Source organism: Mustela nigripes, chromosome 12, assembly GCF_022355385.1.
Source record: "Mustela nigripes isolate SB6536 chromosome 12, MUSNIG.SB6536, whole genome shotgun sequence".
In the NCBI taxonomy this organism is placed as follows: Eukaryota; Metazoa; Chordata; class Mammalia; order Carnivora; family Mustelidae; genus Mustela; species Mustela nigripes.
The window spans coordinates 101,792,765-101,813,640 of NC_081568.1; positions in this window are offsets into that span (position 1 = coordinate 101,792,765).

A 20,876-nucleotide genomic window follows, 5' to 3' on the forward strand; every position below is an offset into this window, starting at 1 on the left:
AATGGTTGGATGGATGAATACATGGTAGGATAAAGGCTGGGACGAATGAATACATTTCTGGATGGATAGAATTCCTGGTTAGTTATATAAGACACTGGATTTCTCCTTTCATAGCAAATAAATTCTGTGAAGTTGAACCCTTTTCTTTTTCACAGTCCCTTTAGCAACCTAAGAATGAATGCAATCACATCAGTGTCAGCAGTTTCTGGCTTTTAACCCTCATGATCCTGCATGCTGATACAGAAAATGGTCTGAGGTTAAGGAGGCGAGTCTTTTGCCGTGGGCCTTAGGACAAGCTGCTGCTTCTGTTCCTAAGGGACATGATGTAAGCTACTCAACCTCACTGCGCTAAAGTGGGGAGGACAGTGGCCCTTCTAATGCAGACAATCCGCAGTCATTCATTTGTGAGGGACATGTTTTTCTTCGAAGCGTATTCCTGCACCAGAACACACATTCTGTAAAAGGACAACCACTCCAGTGATCTGTCCAAGAACATTGTTTGGATATCCACGTCTTAGTCTTCATTCCAAAAGGGTGGGGCACTTCTCTGGAAACCAAATGGTGGATCTCTGAAGAGTGTTCCTTGGTGTGTCCTCACTGGCACCTTCACTAAGGGAGTAAAATGTTATCTGGAATTCTGGCCAAATTAGACTTTCTAAGAGAAAGAGGAAGTAGAGTGTTCAGGGTCATTGAGTCTGGAACCGGACCTCTGCCACTCACTTAAACAAGTTAATATAAGCCTCACTGCTCAGCTTTTAATCTATAAAACTGAGGTGATGAAGGTATAGCCTTCAAATAGACATTTTGGTCAAACTTGTGGTGAAATACATGTGAAAGCCCAAGAATTATGTCTTGTATGTGTCGGACTGGATCCCAGGACCCTGGGATCATGACCTCACCCAGGTGTCCTATAAAGAGTTTTAAAAACTTATTTATTTAACATATATAATAGGCCACCTCATACTGAGTAGGCTACCTCATACTGTTAGTAAGGCATTTGCTCTGTTGTCTGAAGGGTTTGTGCTGATTCATTGGCCTCTTTCAGGATGTTTGTGAGGAAGCCAGGGTTAGTTAGGGATGTTGTCCGTGCGCGGGAAGCAGAGTCTGTAGTTACTGGTAACATCTGAGGGTGGGTCATGTCAGGCCCGAACAGGTTCCCGTGTGCTCTTCCTGCTAGTTGACCCTGTCTGTAGGCTCTACACATCTCTGCGGCCATTCCAGACCTTGGGCAGGAGGAATTTAGATAGCTCTTGCCCAACATTCTGGTCATGGTGGAGTCACATTACAAGTAATCTGTCCTGACTCTTTACCTTTTTGTGCGGCCCTCATCTCTGTAATATAACCTTGCTGCTCTGGGTTCTCTCTCTCTAGGTAGAGATAGCTGGCTGTACCCTTATCCTCCACTCCTAGCCCGAGGTCTTCTCAAATACTAATTAGGTGATTCGGGCTCTGCTACAGATCCCTGGATTCCCAAACTCCTCCTGCCTCCGTGCCTGACATTCTAAGCATTTTGCTCTTGTTTTTTTTTTTTTTTGCCACCGTGCCTGTCCTATCCTCTGGAAACCTTTCTACCTCCTGCCTCTGCTGCTTACTGTTGGTGGAATATGTTGGTCTGTCTATGACAATGGGCTTTCTCCCAGGATCTAAAGCAGCCTGTCTTCACCTCCAACCTCTTCCTGGTTATGGTACTGTTGCTTCATTTAAGAGGACAGGGTAGAAATGCTACCATGTTCACCAGAAGTCGTTTCTTCTACCCCTCTAAATATGTGGCCAGACTACAGTTTCCCAGCCTCCCTTATAGTTAGGTCTGGTTGTGTGACTGAATTTTGCCTGAAGGCATGTGGGTAGAAGGATGTCCCATTCTCCTATGATCCTCCATACTCTCTCTCTCCTCACTTACCTACTGGCAAGATACCAGGGTTTTGACAGAGGAATCCAAGACCATAAAGGAAGACAAAACCATAGGAGGCAGATCCTAGATCCCTGAATGACCACATTGAAGGCTGCCTATTGACCGGGAATTGGACTTTGTGTGAATGAGAAGTAAATTTTTATTGTCATTAGTTACTAAGATGATAATGGTGGTGATGATGATGATGATGATTTGGGTATAGCATTGAGTGTTACCATAATTCATACAAGGGCCTGCCTCAATCTAGTTCTCAGCTATTCTCTTATTTCCCTGTCAGGTTTTGTTACAACTGTCTAGACAGGCCTGATCTCATTGTCTTCCAGAGAAAGGTACCTCAAATGCACATCTTTGATCTCACAAACACCAATGTTTAACTGAAACCATTGTATCCAACTTTTCCATATGCCTTAAAAGAATCTTCTAAGAACACTGATTCTTAGATTAGACCCCTTTGAATATTTGACAGAAACTACAGATCATTTCCTGGGGCAGGGGGAAGCCCAATATACTTAAGAACACCCCTAAATTTCTGAGAATTCACAGGACCCTGAAAGCCCATCCAAGGTTTCAGGATAAGAATCCCTGCCTCAGGAATAAATAATGGATAAAAGTAATTTTTTAAAAATATTTATTTATTTGAGAGACAGAGCACAAGCAGAGGGGAAGGATAGAAGGAGAAGCAGACTCCCCACTGAGCAGGGAGCCTGATGAAGGACTTGAACCCAGAACACTGGGATCATGACCTCACCCAGGTGTCCTATAAAGATTTTTATTTATTTATTCATTTGACAGACAGAGATCACAAGTAGGCAGAGAGGCAGGCAGGGAGTCGGGGGGTGGGTAGGGAAGCAGGCTTCTGGCGGAGCAGAGAGCCTGATGCTGGGCTGGATCCCAGGACCCTGAGATCATGACCTGAACCAAAGGCAGACGCTTAACCTACTGAGCCCCCCAGGTGCATCCAGGTGTCCTCTAAAAGTAGTTTTTAAACCAGTCTTCTCAAACTGGGCTGTCCTCTCTTCAGTATTAGTTTAAAACATTCATGGATTAATTCAGCTGCAAAAATCAGTCCATAATAGCAACTTAATGTTTCTGCTTTTGTATTTAATTATTTAATTGTGCCTTTCCCTACTACTTTTTCTGGCCTGTTAGGTAGTTTTTCCTCAGGGAGGAAATACATTTGACACAGGACAATTTTTTTGTGACAACGATTGTTCCAGATTCTTCTCTCTCAATCTCAGATTTTCTTTTCTTGCCATTTTAGTAGGTAGGCAATGTTGCCAGAGTTTGCCTGCAAAGTAGAATCTTTGTGAGAGAAAAATAAAGATTTGATGGACAGGACTTATTGGTGGGAAGTTTGTGTGCTTAACAACACCGGATAGAGAACTGTAGCTAGGAGCTCCTATTATAGGATAATCACATGAAATTGTATCTGAGAACACTCTTATCTGTTCAGCGTAGTATTTCAGAAGAGAGAACCGCCTTTGCACATTTGAATAAGCAGATTGAATGGCTCTGTTGGGTCCATGGTCAAAGGAGCGAGACTGATACAAAGCGAAGGTCAAGCAAAGCTTTATTTCGCACCAAGCATCAAGAATCAAACTGACCGGCCAGGGACGTCTCTTGCAAAGAGGTGAGGACCCTCTGCCTTACAGACTAGCTTTTAAGGGCAGGGCCTGGCCACGCACAAGTGACCAATGAGATTGTAACACAGAGAAAGCTGCACAGTTCTGCTAGGTCACACATAAGTGACCAATTGAATCACAATTTACCCTAGTAGATATTTGAACTAGCCTATCACCTTGGTCAGAATGAGCGCCCAGAAGGTACCCAAAGGGCGGGGCCATACTCCTTGGTAACTAGGAAACAGTATGCATCCCCACTGATTGAATGCCTCCACCTGTCCTGACCCACCCTTGTATTTGGGCTTTGTTACCTGGGACTGGATTCCAGGACTTGTTTTTAAGTAAGTTCCCTGAAGGGGGAGGGGCAGGGCCAGGATGGAGCTGCTCTGGCTAAATAGTCCCTTACAGCTCCAGTTCTAATGGGTCGTTTGTAATGATTATATCCATTTATCTCTTTGCATTTAAATGTTTTTTTCTTCGTGTTAAGACACACTATGCAAAGAGAGAAGCAGAGAGGCGAAAGAGGAAATCCGGGTAAAAGAAAGAAGGCTTGATTTAAGGGTTTGAAAACATAATGAAAATCAAGGTCTCCAAATTGGACTCTGGGCTTTGCTCTTGGTAGCAACAGTGTAGCGAATCTCTCTGCAGCTGAAAACTTGAAAATGAGAAGTGTTGTTGAGCTTTAAGGGGAAGATTTAATGCCAATACTAAGACATACAGGGGATGGGCAAGAGAGAACCACCATCTTTGTGACTAGTGGGCTTTGAGATAGTGGGGTTTCCTAGTAAAGATGGACTCCTCTCTGATGACTTTTCTCTCCTCTCCGGATTCGCAAAATGTAAGAAAATGTGTCCTGTGTTATAAGTGGTTCTGACGTAATCAAGCCAGCCAAAGCCCAAGCCCATGTGATGGCTATCTATGTGGTTTGATTTGAGGGACAGCAAAAGACCTACGGGACTGAGAATATTCACCAAAATTTGCACCCTTAAAATCCTTCTCCTTTTGTTCTTTAGGATGTTTGTTTGTGGGTTTGTTTGTTTTTGAGAAAGAGAGAGTATAGTACAGCAGGGTGGGCTGGGGGCAGGGAGGGACACAAGGAGAGGAGAATCCTTTTTTTTTTTTTTTTTTAAAGATTTTGTTTATTTTTTTGATGGAGAGATAGAGAGCTCAAGTACGCAGAGCAGCAGGCAGAGAAGGAGAAGCAGGCTCCCTGCTGAGCAGGAAGCCCAATGCGGGGCTCCATCCCAGGATCCTGGGGTCATGACCTGAGCCAAAGGCAGATACTTAATGTCTGAGCCATCCAGGTGCCCCAAGAGAGAATCTTAAGCAGGCTCCACGCTCAGCACAGAGCCTGGTATGGGGCTTAGTCTCAAGACCCTGACATCATGATCTGAGCCAAAAATCAAGAGTTGGTCACTTAACTGACTGAGCCACCCAGGTACCCCTAGTATGTATTTTTAATTAAGCAGTTAGTTCATAAGTTCTTTATTGCTTTAAAAGAGTCAAACCATGTAGGTAATTAGTTAATGAAATAACTTACAAATAAGTAAGTAATTTGACCATATAAGATGTTGCTAAGCATCATACCATGACAGAGAATTGTCTGGTAGGCTTTGAATAAAGGAGAGTATGCTGTGTGGAATTAAGAGTGTGAGATACTGAGAGGAGACAGACTCACATGAATACCCCACTAAGGCTCTTGGGAAAGCCAGAAAGGAACTGAAGAAACCACTAGCTGTCTGATAGTCCATAAAGGGAAACCAAGATACCAAGATTTTAACAGAGGAGTCTGAGACCATATAAGAAGACAGAGCCATAGGATACATATCCTGGATCCCTGAATGACCACATGGAAGGTTCAGGCACCCCAGGAGGGGGTTCTTTGAAGTGATGAATATATATTTGGTGAAAGGAAAATAGCTGATTGTTTTGTAACATCAAATTATTATATACATTTTTTTCTTTGAATGATCTTTCTTCTATGGTATATATTCATCAGTTTATTCAAATGGGGCAGTTCAGGAATACCTTGCTGGCTCAGTTGGGAAAGCATGCGACTCTTGATCTCAGGGTTGTGAGTTTGAGCCCCACGTTGGGTGTAGAGATTACTTAAATATATTTAAAAATTGTTTTTTTTTTTTTAATTTGCAAGGTTCATAAAGGTTGCCATCTTCTCAGTGAAAGCCAATCTTCCACCCATTCTGTTCTTACTTAGAGGAACCTCTCTAGTTCTTTCCTCGCCATGCCCACCTTCCTAGTGAAAAACAACTTGCTTACATTGAGTGCCCTTTAAGAGACCCTGAAACCTCAACCCCAGGGTAAAGGTAGGAAGGGGTGAGGCACGTATCACTTTCCATAAAGCCACAGGCTTAGAAACAAAACAAAGAAACCAAAACCTCTCTAAGATAGAGAAACATTAAGAAAATCTTTGGCTTTATTATTAATTTAAGGGAATAGTAAAAGCTAATATTTATTGAGTACTTAATATGTACCTTGCACTGTTCTACAGGCTTCCTGCGAGTTAGAACATTTAAACCTATCTCCATTTTATAGATGGAGAAAGTGAAGCAGAGAGAAATAAAAGCAAATTGCCTCAAATCACACAGAAAGTGATAGAGCCAAGAAGCAGACTCCAGTGATCTGATATCAAAGCTTGACCACCATTTTACTGCACGATCCTGCCGAAGACTGTTATTAGAACAAAATATGAGACACTGCTTTCCTGGAGGGTTTCTGCCTGTGTATCAGTACATTGACAATTGACATTAACACTCTATGCCTTCTGGTCCTTATTCCTTTAACAGAATACACCTTTCTGGGGGAGTGCCTGGGTGGCTCAGTTGTTAAGCCTCTGCCTTTGGCTCAGGTCATGATCCCAAGGTCCTAAGATTGAGCCCCACATCAGGCTCCCTGATCAGTGGGAAGCCTGCTTCTCCTTCTCCCACTCCTCCTGCTTGTGTTTCCTCTCTCACTGTGTCTCTCTCTGTCAAATAAATAAATAAAATATTTTTTAAAAAATTAACACACGATTCACACCATTCACAGTGATTTTAGGGCATTTGTCTGAGGGTAACATATCACTCCCAGTTCCTGTTCTCAGAGTGGCCAAATGGGACAGCTAATATTTTGTGTCAGCTTGGTTAGGTCAGGATACCCTGATATTTGGTCAAACACTTGTCAGGATGTAGCTGTGAAAGTATTTTTTATATGAGATGAACATTTAAATCAGTAAACTTTAAGTAAAGCAGATTTCTCTCCATAATCTAGATGGGCCTCATCCAATCAGTTGAAGGTCCCAAGGAAAAAAAAAAAGATGGAGGTCCCCTGAGGAAGAGGAAACCTATTGGTTCTATTTTTTCTGGAGAGCACACTAAATACTACTAATTTTGTTTTTTTCTTAAAATCTTCTCCTTGTACTGAAGCCATATTGTGCTGTAAGCAAAGCTGTTGTTAAATCACTATTTACCAATGAAGGATCTGAGGTGTTTATGTCTTTTCTTTTTCCGCATAGTGACTTCCCAGTCACAATCAAACTGACCTTCATGTACAGGAGCACAAAAAGGCAGAGGAATGGATGCCAACAGATTTATGAGCACCTTCCCTACATCACTTCTGTCCACTTACCTGAGAGGCAGGTGTTGAAGATGGCAAGGGCCAAAGTAAAACCCGGTTCTCACCCAAATAAACTGTCTCTGAAACGGAAGTCCAAAATAAAAATGGTGTAAGATGTCATTGTCCCAGTATTAGGAAGAACTGTAGAAAGAGCAGGCAGCAGTTACACAGACACTTAAGAGTATGCCTACGTAAATTTCAGGCAATATTCTAATTATAACCCATGCTAATTAAATGTTATCAGTTAACAGTCATGATTAACAAAAGTTTTCTGGCTGTTGTCAAACTTAAGTGAAAAGCTTTTAGCTTCCTTCATTTCTTATCGTTGAAACGAATTTGGAAGACTTTTTCAAAGCAGTGTCTTTAATTGGAAAGGACTCCCTCATGCATGAATGAACAATGTGTTTCCTCAGGCCACTAATGAAATGTGCTCTATTCAGGATTGCAGAAACATCTGGGATGAATATAATAAGAAAAGAGGAGAACATTATGGGGGAAGAAACTCAGAAGATTCATTTTTTAAATTTAATTAAAAAAATTTTTTTAAGAGAGAGCATTCATGTGCAGGGTGGTAGGGGCAGAGGGAGAGGAAGAGAGAGAATCTTAAGCAGGCTCCACATGGAGGCTGACATCTGGTCAATGTCATGACCCTGAGACTATGACCTGAGCCAAAATCAAGACGGAGGCACCCAGATGCCCCTGAAGATTCTTTTTTTTTTTTTTTTTTTTAATTTTTTTAAGTTTATTTTCAGTGTAACAGTATTCATTGTTTTTGCACCACACCCAGTGCTCCATGCAATCCGTGTCCTCTCCAATACCCACCACCTGGTTCCCCCAACCTCCCACCTCCTGCCCCTTCAAAATGCTCAGGTTGTTTTTCAGAGTCCATTGTCTCTCATGGTTCACCTCCCCTTCCAATTTCCCTCAACTCCCTTCTCTCTAACTCCCCATGTCCTCCATGCTCTTTGTTACGCTCCACAAATAAGTGAAACCATATGAAGATTCATTTTTTAAAAAATGTTATAAATTTAAGAAATGAGGAAAAAACAGTAAAATACAAAGCTCAGTAGGTGGGTTTCATTGTAGCTCAGACAAGCTGAGAAAATCAGTTCTGGAAGCAAGAGGTATGAAGGGTAGAACAAGATGCACTGACATACATCTGATGGGGGCCACAATGCATATTAGGCATTGTGTTTCTCCTCGTTCTGAAAGATTAATATGCTCAGATACTTGGCAGATTTTTAAAAATAGTTCTCTTGAAATTTACCATCTGAAAAAGTGATGTCCCTAACGATGCTGTAAGGAACTGATTACTTCTATTAAATGAACATAGGTGAGGGGCACCCAGGTGGCTCAGTTGTTAATTAAGCATCTGTCTTCAGCTCAGACTCTGATCCCAGGATGTTGAGATCGAGCCCCACATCAGGCTCCCTGCTTGGTGGGAAGCCTGCTTCTCCCTCTCCCATTCCTGCTTCTGTTCACTCTCTTGCTGTGTGTCTCTCTGTCAAATAAACAAATATAATCTTTAAAAAAAAATGAATGTAGATGAACAAAACTATTAATTCAGGATAACCCCTCTGCTATGGAGGGGTTTGTGGCCCCCCAGAATTCGTATGTTGAACCCTCATCCCCACTGTGATGGTGCTTTGAGGTGGGGCCTTTGGGAGGTGATTGGGATTACTGTCCTTATTATAAAAGGTGCTTTAAAAAGCTTCTTGCCCCTCCGGCCACATGAGGTTACAGTGAGAAGATGGATGTCACCAGATACTGAATCTGCTGGTGCCGTGGTCTTGGGGTTCCCAGCCTCCTGTGCTGTGAGATATAAATGCTTATTGCTTATAAGCCACCCAATTTACGGTATTTCTGTTGTAGCAGCCCCAAAAGACTAATTCTCCCAAACCTGATCCATCTGCCAAGTCCTCTTGAAGTCATTTTGTAAAGTATCTGAATTCTTCTTTTCACTGCTTTATGCATGTAGATTTTGATTTAAGTGATACCCAAAGTTTTGCTCTAGCACATTCTTTTATTTATTTATTTATTTATTTAACTTTTTTTTTTTTTTTTTAGATTTTTTTTCTTTATTTATCTGACAGAGATCACAAATAGGCAGAGAGGCAGGCAGAGAGAGAGGAGGAAGCAGGCTCCCTGCAGAGCAGAGAGCCCGATGTGGGGCTCTATCCCAGAACCCTGGGATCATGACCTGAGCCGAAGGCAGAGGCTTAACCCACTGAGCCACCCAGGTGCCCCTAACTTTTTTTTTTTTTAAAGAGATACCAATGTGCAGTTTTTTAAAAAATTTATTTATTTGTCAGAGAGAGAGAGAGAGCACAAGCAGACAGAGTGGTAGGCAGAGACAGAGAGAGAAGCAGGCTCCCTGCTGAGCAAGGAGCCCGATGTGGGACTCGATCCCTGGATGCTGGGATCATGACCTGAGCCGAAGGCAGCTGCTTAACCAACTGAGCCACCCAGGCGTCCCTTATTTAAAATTTTAAAAAGATAATATTTTTATTTATTTTGACAGAGAGAGAGAGAGACAGAGAGCACAAGCAGGGGATCGGCAGAGGGAGAAGCAGGCTTCTCACCAAGCAGGGACCCTGACTCAGGGCTCGATCCCAGGACCCCAGGATCACGACCTGAGCTGAAGGCAAACACTCAACCGACTGAGACACACAGGTGCCCCTATTTATTTTTAAGACTTTATTTATTTATTCATGAGAGACAGAGGCTGAGGGAGCCCGATATGGGGCTTGATTCCCGGACCCCAGGATCCTGACCTGAGCCTAAGGCAGACAGTTCATCGATTGAGCCACCCAGACACCCCATATTCTTTTAGTCTCAGGATTTACTTCTCTGTATAATAATAAATTTAACATTTATTTGGTGTTATTATGTACTAACCATTGTAAAGTGGTTTGCTTTCACATATTCTCTCATTTCATCTTAAAACAATCCACAGCAGAGGTAGTATTATTATCCTCATTTTACCAATTAAGAAACAGAGGAAGAAGGAGGTTTAGACAGTTACCCAAGGTCATACAGCTACCCATTCAAAATGGAAAACAATTCACATTCCTTTGTCAAGGTTAATTCATGGAAACAATAACTCCTTGTATTCCTAATTATCAATTATCAATCATTCTTTTGTACAACCTGCTTTACAGCCCCAGCTTTCCTCTTCCATTACAACCCATTCTGTTCCATCCTCCCTTCCCTCAAATTAAAAAAGCACAAAGTCTGATTTTTTAAAAATCCAGATAATTGAATGGGTTTGATTTTATGATTTGTTTCTTAATGGAAAGATCTGAGTCATTTCCATCATTTTTCATTTCACTTTAAGACCTGGTTCGTGGTGTTTCATATGTCTGTTAGGAATGAAGGGAAGTCCCTCAAGCTGGGTATTTTGACAATCAAAACATTTTCGTAGTGATCCTTAGGTTATGGTTTAGATCAGAAATCACCACTGTGATGAATAAGAAGCGACAACGTGACCTTCTTTCCTGGCTAAAAGACATAAAACTTGCTCTTGAGCTTTTCTTTGGTGAAGTTTCCAGGCAGTGTTTCTAGAACAAAAGCCTCCTCTATTTGGTGCTGCGGCAATATGGTGCCTGATTCACTGACGGGAGCCTGTGAGCTGACTGGGTGAGTTCAGAGTCCAGGGAACGTATCTCCTAAAACTCAACGGGGCATAAGAAAAGCCTGGGGACCAAGTAGCTGGCACCACTTAGAAACTGATTTTCATTATAAACTTAGCCTAAATTACCCAGAATTCCTCTTACTGCAGGAAACAGTGACTATTGTCCACTTAAAAAAAGTCTTATCAGGGAGTGCCTGGGTGGCTCAGTCAGTTAAGCGTCTGCCCTCAGCTCAGGTCCTGATCCCGTGGTCCTGGGATCAAGCTCCAGGTCAAGCTCTCTGCTCAGTAGGAGCCTGCTTCTCCCTCTCCCTGCAGCTCCCCCTGCTTGTGCTCTCTCTCTGTCAAATAAGTAAATAAAATCTAAAAAAAATCTGATAGGTCACCAAGGCTAGTGGAAAAAAAGGGGTGTCTCTCCTGGGGCCGCTGCCAGTGATGTCATTATCTAAAGGAAAGTCTATTTTTGGCAGTGCTTTTTAAACTTCGAGGTGAATGTGAATCTCCTGCGGATGTTATCGAAGAACAGATTCTGATTCAAGGGTGGGGTCTGAGATTTTTGTATTTGTAACAGCTCCCAGGTGAGGCTTATGCTACTGGTCCATGAACCATTATGGAAAAATGTATAGAGAAAGTTTACCTTTTTAAATTTTATTTTATTTTTTTGAGAGAGAGAGAAAGAGAGAACCTGCACATGTACCAGAAACCATGAAGGGGGAAGGGGTAGGGGGAAAGGAGAGAGCAGGACATGGAGCAGGACACAAGGTTCCACATCATGTCCCTGAGATCAGGACCTGGGCTGAAATCAGGGGTCTGACGCTTAACTGAGCCACCCAGGCGTCCCCGGAGATTACCTGTCAGTGTAGCTTGCCCACGGTTGGTTTATTTGTTTTTCCTTTTCTTGAAGGCTTGTGCTGAATAATAAAAGCTACCTCACTTTCTTTCCACCTTGTCACTTGTGTTGGGAGTAACACAACGAAAGGGCAAGCTGTAACTTGTGAACAGCAGACACATTAATAAAAGAAAGCTCCGGAGGGAGAACTTGCCACTGGCTTGTTGCCATGGCGCCAGGTTAATGACACTGCGCTAGAAGAGTGATTCTCCCTGGAGTAGGTATCAAGTGACACCATCTTAATTACCCATGGAAAAGACTGCCCCTTTCCCAGCAAACAATTATTTCCTGATCGATACCCCTGTCTTGTTAAAGTACAATTTCTGACCATTTGTAACCAAACATCTGATAGACTTTGCCGGAGAAGGAGAACTACCTTCTCAGTTATCGCCACTCATCAGCAGCCCCAACCCACAGCACCGGCCAAAGCTTCTGCTTGTAGCTAGTCTGAATTGTTTGAAGCTCCTCATTATTTGTTATGCCTTGGTGACTTCTCACTATAGATGGAGAAACAAGAAGGGCATACAACTTCCCTTCTAGCAACTTCCTTTATGCTTGTGGGTACAGCCTCAGTTTGGGGGGTGGGGAGAAAAGAGAATTGTCTCTAGCCCTCTCTGAGGCATCTCCTGACCTTGGTCCCCGGCCACTCGCCACTCCTCACCACCCTACTCGCTTCCCTTTCGGTTGTGGCCCAGTCCCATCTGTCACCTCATGAGACACAGGTTAGGAGGCCAGTGCAGCTCTCACTTTCCCTCTCGGTTCTCTATTTTACTTCCCTCCCTAACATCATCACACTGCATTGAAATTTTCATTAATGAGTGTCCTGGGTTGAATGGTGCTCCCTTGAATTAATTTCTACCAGGAACCTCAGAATGGAATCTTGCCTGGAATAGTCTTTGTCGATGTAATTGATTAAGACAAGGACACAGTCAGTTAGGATGAGCCCTAAATCCAATTACTGGCCCCATCCAATAAGAGGATAGGCCACACACTTACTTGGAGGAGAAGGCCATGTGACAGTGAAGGCAGAGACTGGAGGCAAGCCAAGGAATTCCAAAGAGTGCCAGAAACCATCAGAAGTGAGGAATAGAAAAGGAAGGATTCTCCCCTGAGCCTTTAGAGGGAGCATGGCCAATAACTTAGTTTCAGAGGTCTAGCCTCCAGAACCATGAGAGATACTTATATGTGCCATTTTAGTATGACTTGGGTATCTTGGCACAGTTATGCTCTAACAGGTATAGTGACTTATTATTGCTATTTTTTTTTTTTTTACCAGTTCATAAGGGACTTTCATTTATCTTTATTCCTTAGAGTGTGCAAGGATTCAACTCTGTGAACCAGGAGAACATGGGTGTCTTCACTTAAGACATAGGCAAACACTAGGGGCACCTGGGTGGCTCAGTCGGTTCAGCATCTGCTTTTGGCTCAGATTATGATCTTGGGGTCCTGGGATTGAGACTCACATTGGATTCCCTGCTCAGCAAGGTACCTGCTTCTCCCTCTCCCTCTGCCGCTTTCCTCTGCTCATGTTCTCTCAAATAAATCAATCTATTTTTTAAAGACATAGGAAAACACGAGATTAAAATTTGTGCAAGACTGACAGTGAATTAATGCCAAGTTAGAATTTGCATTCAAAATTCCCAAGTTTTAGTAAGACTACTGGCTAACCACTTATCATTGAAGGCTTGTATTTAGAACTCAGCATTGTAAAATGCTAATGAAGTTCAAACTTGTGTAGCATGAACATGAAAGAATTATAATAGAGGCAATAAAACATTTCATTTAAAGACATTTCCCCTAGTATTCTATACTAATACGTTTGGTTTCAAATAATTTTGGTTTCAATAATTAAAGCCTACAGTAAAACCCAAAAATGAATATTGACAATATAGACCTGTACGGATTTCATGAAATAAATTTTAAGTAAAATCATACTGGGTATTTGTCAGAAAACCAACACGAAATTGCTCTGGCTTTTATAGCTCTGTATCCTTATGAGCTGGGAAGAGAACATATTCTATTCTGTGGAAATGTCACTTTATTTTTTGCCTCAGAAAATAAACCTTCATTCCTTTTTGACGGCACCCAGAATAATCTCTGATCATATAATTTACTTCTCAGTTCACCGGAGGATATTTGTAGCGAAGTGAACTTCAGAGATGGATGTTTAGGATAATGTTATGACGTTAGAGGCAAAATAGATAAGAAGCATTTGGAAGGAATTCGTGACAATGTGATAATCTTTTATAAATGATTCTGTCCTTGCCTGTTTTTATATAGGAGTGTCATTAGATGCATTCAACTATCTTTTTCTTTTCTTTTTTTAAAATTTTATTTATTTATTTGACAGACAGAGATCACAAGCAGGAAGAGAGGCAGGCAGAGAGGAGGAAGCAGGCTCCCTGCTGAGCAGAGAGCCCGATGCGGGGCTCGATCCCAGGACCCTGGGGCCATGACCTGAGCCAAAGGCAGAGGCTTAACCCACTGAGCCACCCAGGCGCCCCAACTATCTTTTTCAATAGACTTTCATGTTTAAACCCAAGAGTGAGATCTGTTTTTTAGTTGCCTTCACATCCTTCAGAATTTTGTATATGACATTGCCTGATATTTGTTGAGTTCCACAAATTGAATTACTCAGCTCTGTTGTGAGACCCCATGTTTGTGTCCTTTCGATGTAGATCCCCCCAAAACCTGAAGTAATAATGATAAGCACAAACTCAATCCAGACTCTGAAGACTATTCTCAAATAGATTAAAATGGAAGTGTTATTAACTTTAAATTTAACTTCTGTAAAGTCTTCCCTCAGAGGGAACACCATCCACAGCATTCTAGTGCCACTTCCTCCCTGGAGCTCTCTTCCCTGTACCCTTGGTTAAAGTAGAAGGACAACAACTTTGGACATAGTGAGTGGGTCATGCATCACAGATCTGGATGGGCTTTATTCTAGAAATGAGTGATAAATGTAAGCAAAATTTTACCTGAAGAGCTCTGGAAAGAAAAAACAATAGCCCCCATATATTGAGAACTTGTAAGTAACATGCGCTATACTAAATTCATTTTTTCCCCTTAAATTTATTAAAATTAAATGAATATATTTGTTGGCATTTTTCATCTAAAAATTTTTGTCTTTCTATACTAAAGTGTTTATAAAAAACACACTCCACTATTATTGCCTTCTACTGACAGATAAGGACTGACAGAAGTGAGTGACTTTCCCAAGCCAGGGAGTGGCAAGGCTGGGATTTGAACTCAGGCTGTTTGGCTCCAGCCTCGTTATTCTCTATGGTACACTGCCTCTCCAAAATGATTGTTAAAGTTTCTTTTTTCTTGTACAATGAATTAAGACCTTTTCCACACCCATTTAGAACTAATTTGTCCTGCATCCCATTCCTAGTTCACTGGATAAGCTTATTCATAAAGCCTATCATTAAAAACCCACATCCTAAAATGAGCATGGGAAGCCAACAGTTTAAGGGATTCCAGTAACAATTAGCATTCCTCAAATAGCACATTTTTGTTTAGCAAGGACTCTGGAAAGCCAAAGAATTCATACTAAATCACCGTGATATTAGTGGGCCATGATGTCATCTGATGGTTTCTCTCTCCTGGTCTGAGTGTCCCTGTCTATAAAACAGGGAATTTGGACTACATGGCGGCTAATGTTCCTTTCATGCCTATACCATCTACCTTGGCTTATCACTGTTTCCCAAGGAAGCGGAGTGGGCCTGTGACTCCCCAGGCTCTGTGATAGTCATCTACAATTCTGGGCTGCTCTTGAAGCAAGTGTGAAAAACAAGTGGCCAATAAAGTAAAACACATACATGTAGTGACAAAACAAGACATAACTGATGGAAAGTAATGCAAAGAAGTTTCATGAATCCCATATAAATGGATATATTTTAAAGGCACTTGTTGGTCCTATGCCAGAAACCATATAGCTTATAAGCAACAGAAATTTATTTCTCATTGTTGCAGAGGCTAGAAAATTTAAGTTCAAGTGCTGGCTGATTCTGTATCTGGTGAGGTCCTCTTCCTGGTTCATAGATGACCTTCTTTCCATTATAACCTCACATGGTGGAAGGGGTGGGCTAGATTCCTGGGGTCTCTTTCCTAAGGGCACTGAGGCCAAATGTGAGGGCTCTGTCCTCTGACCTTATGCCCCCACCTCCTACTACTACCACCTTGGGCATTAGGATTTCAACACACGAATGTAGGGGGACAACAAACAGATTTTACAGATTTATTTTTAAAAAACAAAAACAAAAGGTTAAAAAAGTCCTTCATTTCCAACCCTGCCTGGGGGTGTGAGTGGGGAATAGAACAAGCTGAGAACGGTGCCCCCCCCTTCCTGGGGAGAGCCCTGCTCTTCCCCTAGGAGCCTCCGAGGACAGGGCAAGTCGAAGGCAGGCCCTCGCCCTTCCTGCCCTGCCTCCTCCGCAGGTAGCTCAAACTGCTAGCAAGTTCAAGAGACCAAGAAGTGTGGAAGCGGGAGGCCCAAGGCTGCCTTCTTCACGGGAACGTCACCCCAGCTCTTCTCTGCCCTCAGACGTTCTCTGGGCCCCCACTCTGGGGCTCCCAGGGCGGCGGGCGGGTGGGCAGGCAGTCAATAGCAGTGTAAACAAAACTGACAAATATCCTTGTCCTCACGGAGTTCATATTCATTTTATTTTTTTTTTTTTTAAAGATTTTATTTATTTATTAGAGAGAGAGAAAGTGAGAGAGTGAGCACAAGCAGGGGGAGCGGCAGGTAGGCAGGCAGAGAGAGGGGAAGATGCAGGCTCCCCGCCGAGCAAAAATACGGATGCGGGGCTCCATCCCAGGACCCCGGGATCATGACCTGAGCCTAAGGCAGAGGCTTAACTGACTGAAGCACCCTGGTGCACCTCACATTCATTTTAGATGGAGCCACTGTGTGTTCTTTGGGTCCTCTTAGTGGGTAAAATACAGCAAGTCGCATGCGGTGAGGCATCAAAGGTATTGCACCACAAATGGCCTGGCTTCCTTGACCATTGATGGCGCAGGATGTATCTGCGTTGGGATGAGCATGAGGTGAGGCCCCGAGGCATCTCACGCGCCAGCGTCTGCCTTAGTACTGCTGTGGGTTCAGCTTGGGAACTTTCTTCTGCCTGGAACAAAATGGCCAACGAACGTGGATTTTAAAAAGATGGCCTGAGTGTTGCCTGGGTGGTTCAGTCACTTAAGTTTCTAGCTCTTGATCTCAGTTTGGGTCTTGATCTCTGGGTCTTGATCTCGGGGTTGTGAGTTCAGGCCCTTCATTGGGCTCCATGCTGGACTTGGAGCCTACTTTTATTTTATTTTATTTATTTTATTTATTTTAAAGATTTTATTTATTTATTTGACAGAGAGAAATCACAAGTAGATGGAGAGGCAGGCAGAGAGAGAGGGAAGCAGGCTTCCTGCTGAGCAGAGAGCCCGATGCGGGACTCGATCCCAGGACCCTGAGATCATGACCTGAGCCGAAGGCAGCGGCTTAACCCACTGAGCCACCCAGGCGCCCCGGAGCCTACTTTTAAACAACAACAAAAAAACTGGCTGAAGTTATTTTAAGTCCAGGTTAAAAAACAAAAGCAAAACACCAGCTCACCTTAGCAGGTGAAGGCTGAGATTCCTCTTGGTGTTCTTCCTGAAGTAATCTTACATGCACAGGCTCTCTGCTTGCATTCTTCCTCTCCTGTCTTTCTCATCACATCCCTTTTCTTTCTGCTGTTAGAGCTAAGTGGAGCAGAATGTGTGAAGAATAAACAGGCCTCCAGCCTTCCCAGCTACAGAGTGGTGCTTAGCACGGTGGCAGACAGGAAACACTCTGTGGCAGTTGCTGTTCACAAACACTGGCGGTGTTTAACCGTTGTGGATCCTTCTCCTGCTACAGAGATGCTCCTATTTGTCACAGACGACAGTCTTGTCCCTGGAACCTGCTTCCATACTCTGGACCAGTGAGCTGTGGCCTGACTTGGGAAACATAGCTGAACTCAGAAGAAAGCAGCCGGAGACACTGATGACTTCACAGTATGTATGATGAATAGGAAGTATGACGCTATTCTTTAAGTTATGGTTGTCCTTCATTTTCCTGAAGGTACCAACTTCAGGCCATCTCCTGCAGCCACCGCCCGGGGGAGTTGGACCCTTGCAGGCTTCATCACACTCTCCCCCTGGGTTCCTAGACAGACTCTGGAAAGGAGCTTCTCAGAGTGCTTTCAAAGCATGGGGTTTACCCAGTCCTAAGACGTGCACATTATGCACCAAGCTCTTCTTCTACTTCCCTGTCCTGCATCCCAGGGCAGGGAATGAGGAGCTTTGGAATGGAGGGCTGAGCATGACAAAGTTCTCTTGCTTTTAGAACGAAGGACTGATGCAGCCTGTCCATCAGGACATGACTACAGGGTATGACTCAGGAGGAGGCTGTAGTGTTGCCCTCCCATGCTTCTCTCCTTGGAGCTGTCTGCCATCACGCAGGGCAGTAAGAAGTACAGGGTTCCCAAATGCTACCTTCACCTCTCCTTAAGTTCATCATCTCAGGTCTTATTCCCTAACAACCCCTTCTGTGTGTTAACAGTGGGGATTGGGTCTTAGGTGGATCACCCATGAATTTATTATGGGAGTGGTTGTCAGCAAAGCAGCCGAAAGCTCTGTATTTCCTTATTCGGATGACTGGCAAATTAGGATTCCAAGATGTAGACCACAGCACAGCTGTGGGTGGGAAACGACAAGCATGTCCCCGAAGAGACTGTTCCTTATTAGGTAGTCTGAAAGAGTCTTGTTTGAGCTGTAAGGCCAGGCTGGATGTTTGCTCAGAGAAAAAGAAACATCTGATATGTTCAGGGAGTGATAAGGCGAGTTTGTTTCCCTAACATTGTGCATCTGGTACTAGGAATCCGTTGCTCAGTGGTCCCTAGGGGTAGATTCTAGGCTCCTCTATCAACTATTTTGATCTAGCAAGTCTGAGGTAGGCCCCTGGGATACATTTTTCACGAGCTTCCCACCTCCTCCTCCTCACCTCCAGATGACTATCTTTAGGCAAGTGGAGAAAATGTAGATTGAAACCAGTGATTCTCAAACTTGGCGCGCCTCAGAACGACCTGAAAGGCTGGTTAAAACTTCCCTTCCTTAGGGCTCCAGATTTGGTCGGTCTGGGCGGGGCCCCAGCGTTTGCATTTCTATCAGGTCCGTCCGTCGTGTCCCCCTCCCCCCATGCTGCCCCTGCTGGGCCGGAATGCCCACCCTGTGAGAGGCACTAACTCCCACAACACAGTTTCCCTGTGGGAATCCTTGGCCTCCGCATCCCTTTGCCCTGGAGGCCTGAGCCTGCCGGGGTGGGGGTAGGGGGTGGGGAACAGGGGGTTCTGGGTGCGTGACCGCGGAGTTCGGGAGTCGTGCTGCAGTAAGAGAATGGGGCTTTCATGGCCCCTCACTGCCTCTGCCTCCCATAAGGAGTCCCGAGCTGGCAAAGGGAGCAGGAGGTAGCGGGCCTCGTAGCCTTTCCTGCCTGTGTGTACCCCCGGCCTCCAGAGGGTTCCTTCTTGGCCTGTTGGTGACATCATCACATCCCTGTTGTCGGCTGCTGTCTGTGATAGAAGAAAAGATGGTTTAATAAAAGAGATTGCTTTTCGTAAGAGACTCCTGACTTGCCAAGAATAGGATAGCATAATACCCCCTTGAAGGTCTGGCCACACAGACACCTCAAAATCCTAAATGTCTAAAAACTTTATGTTCAAGAGTCTTTTTCAACATTGGTTGGCAGAGGGAAGGGGAATTCTGTAGCTAAGGTGGGAAGGACATGTTTTTACCATGTGCTCTTTTTTACTGTTTGAATTTTGAGTTTGAATGAACTCTTTTTTTTTTTTTTAAGATTTTATTTATTTATTTGACAGAGAGAGATCACAAGTAGGCAGAGAGAGAGGAGGAAGCAGGCTCCCTGCCAAGCAGAGAGTCCGATGCGGGACTCCATCCCAGGACCCCGAGATCATGACCCTAGCCCAAGGCAGCGGCCTAACCCACTGAGCCACCCAGGCACCCTGAATGAACTCTTAAAATAAATTCATCTTGGGGTACCTGGCTGGCTCTGTCAGTAGAACAGGAGAGGCTTAATCTCTCAGGGTGGTTTCTAGTATATCCTTCTAGAAGCTTTTATGCCCCCCTTCTCCACCGCTACTGTGTTCCATTTCTCCATCCATTGACAGTTTTTTTGGTATCCTTTCAGAAATGTTTTATGTGTAATAGAATATATATGAATAGCTGCAAAAATTAGTTTTGGCTTTTCCAGAAATGGAATCTTAAACCAGCTAATTAGGAATCACATGACTAGTACTAATCAATCTGCCCAAAAGACTCCCTGCTGTCGCCTAAAGGAAAGGACCCTTGAAATAACCAACCCTCTTTCTTGCTTGTTCCTACCCTCTTCTGCCTATAAAAGTCTTTCATTTTGTGTAGTTCCTGAGAGCTCCTTTCTGTCTTTTAGACTGGGCGCTGCCCAATTCATGAATCACTGAATAAAACCAGAAAGATCTTTAAAATTTACTTAGATGAATTTTGTTTTTTAGTAGTGCTTTAAGATGATTTGTCTGAAACAGATGCATAGGATGGCTTGAAGTAGAGGAGAGCAATTAGCAGGTTTTGCTATAATCCCAAGTGAGAATATAGGACCCTGAATAAAACCAGGGGAATGAGAATGGAAAGAAAGGGGTTAGAGAAAATTGGGTACCTTGCATGGCAAAAGATATTCTGCAGATGTGGTTAAGGTTAAGGACCTTAGGATGACAGAGTATCCTGGTTTGTCTAGATGAGCCCAGTGTAATCAGGGAGTCCTTAAAAATAGAGATGTTTTCCTGGTTGTGGAGAGAGGGAGATGTAACTAGGGAAGAATGCAATCTTGTCATGCTGTTGGCTTTCAAGAGGAAAGAAGGGAGCCACAAGCCAAGGGATGCGGCAGGCCTCTAGAAGCTGGCAAAGGCAAGAAATAGATCATTCCCTTGAGTATCCAGAAAGGAACACAGCCCCGTTGACACCGTTCGTCTGGTGAAATGCATGTTGGACTTCTAACCTGCAGAACTGTAAAATAGTACAGTAGTTTAAAATAAGGTATAATTGACACACAACATTATGTTCGGTTCAATTGTACAACATAATGATTTGATATCTGTATATGCTGTAAAGTGATTACCACAACAGATCTGGTTATCTGTTATCATACAT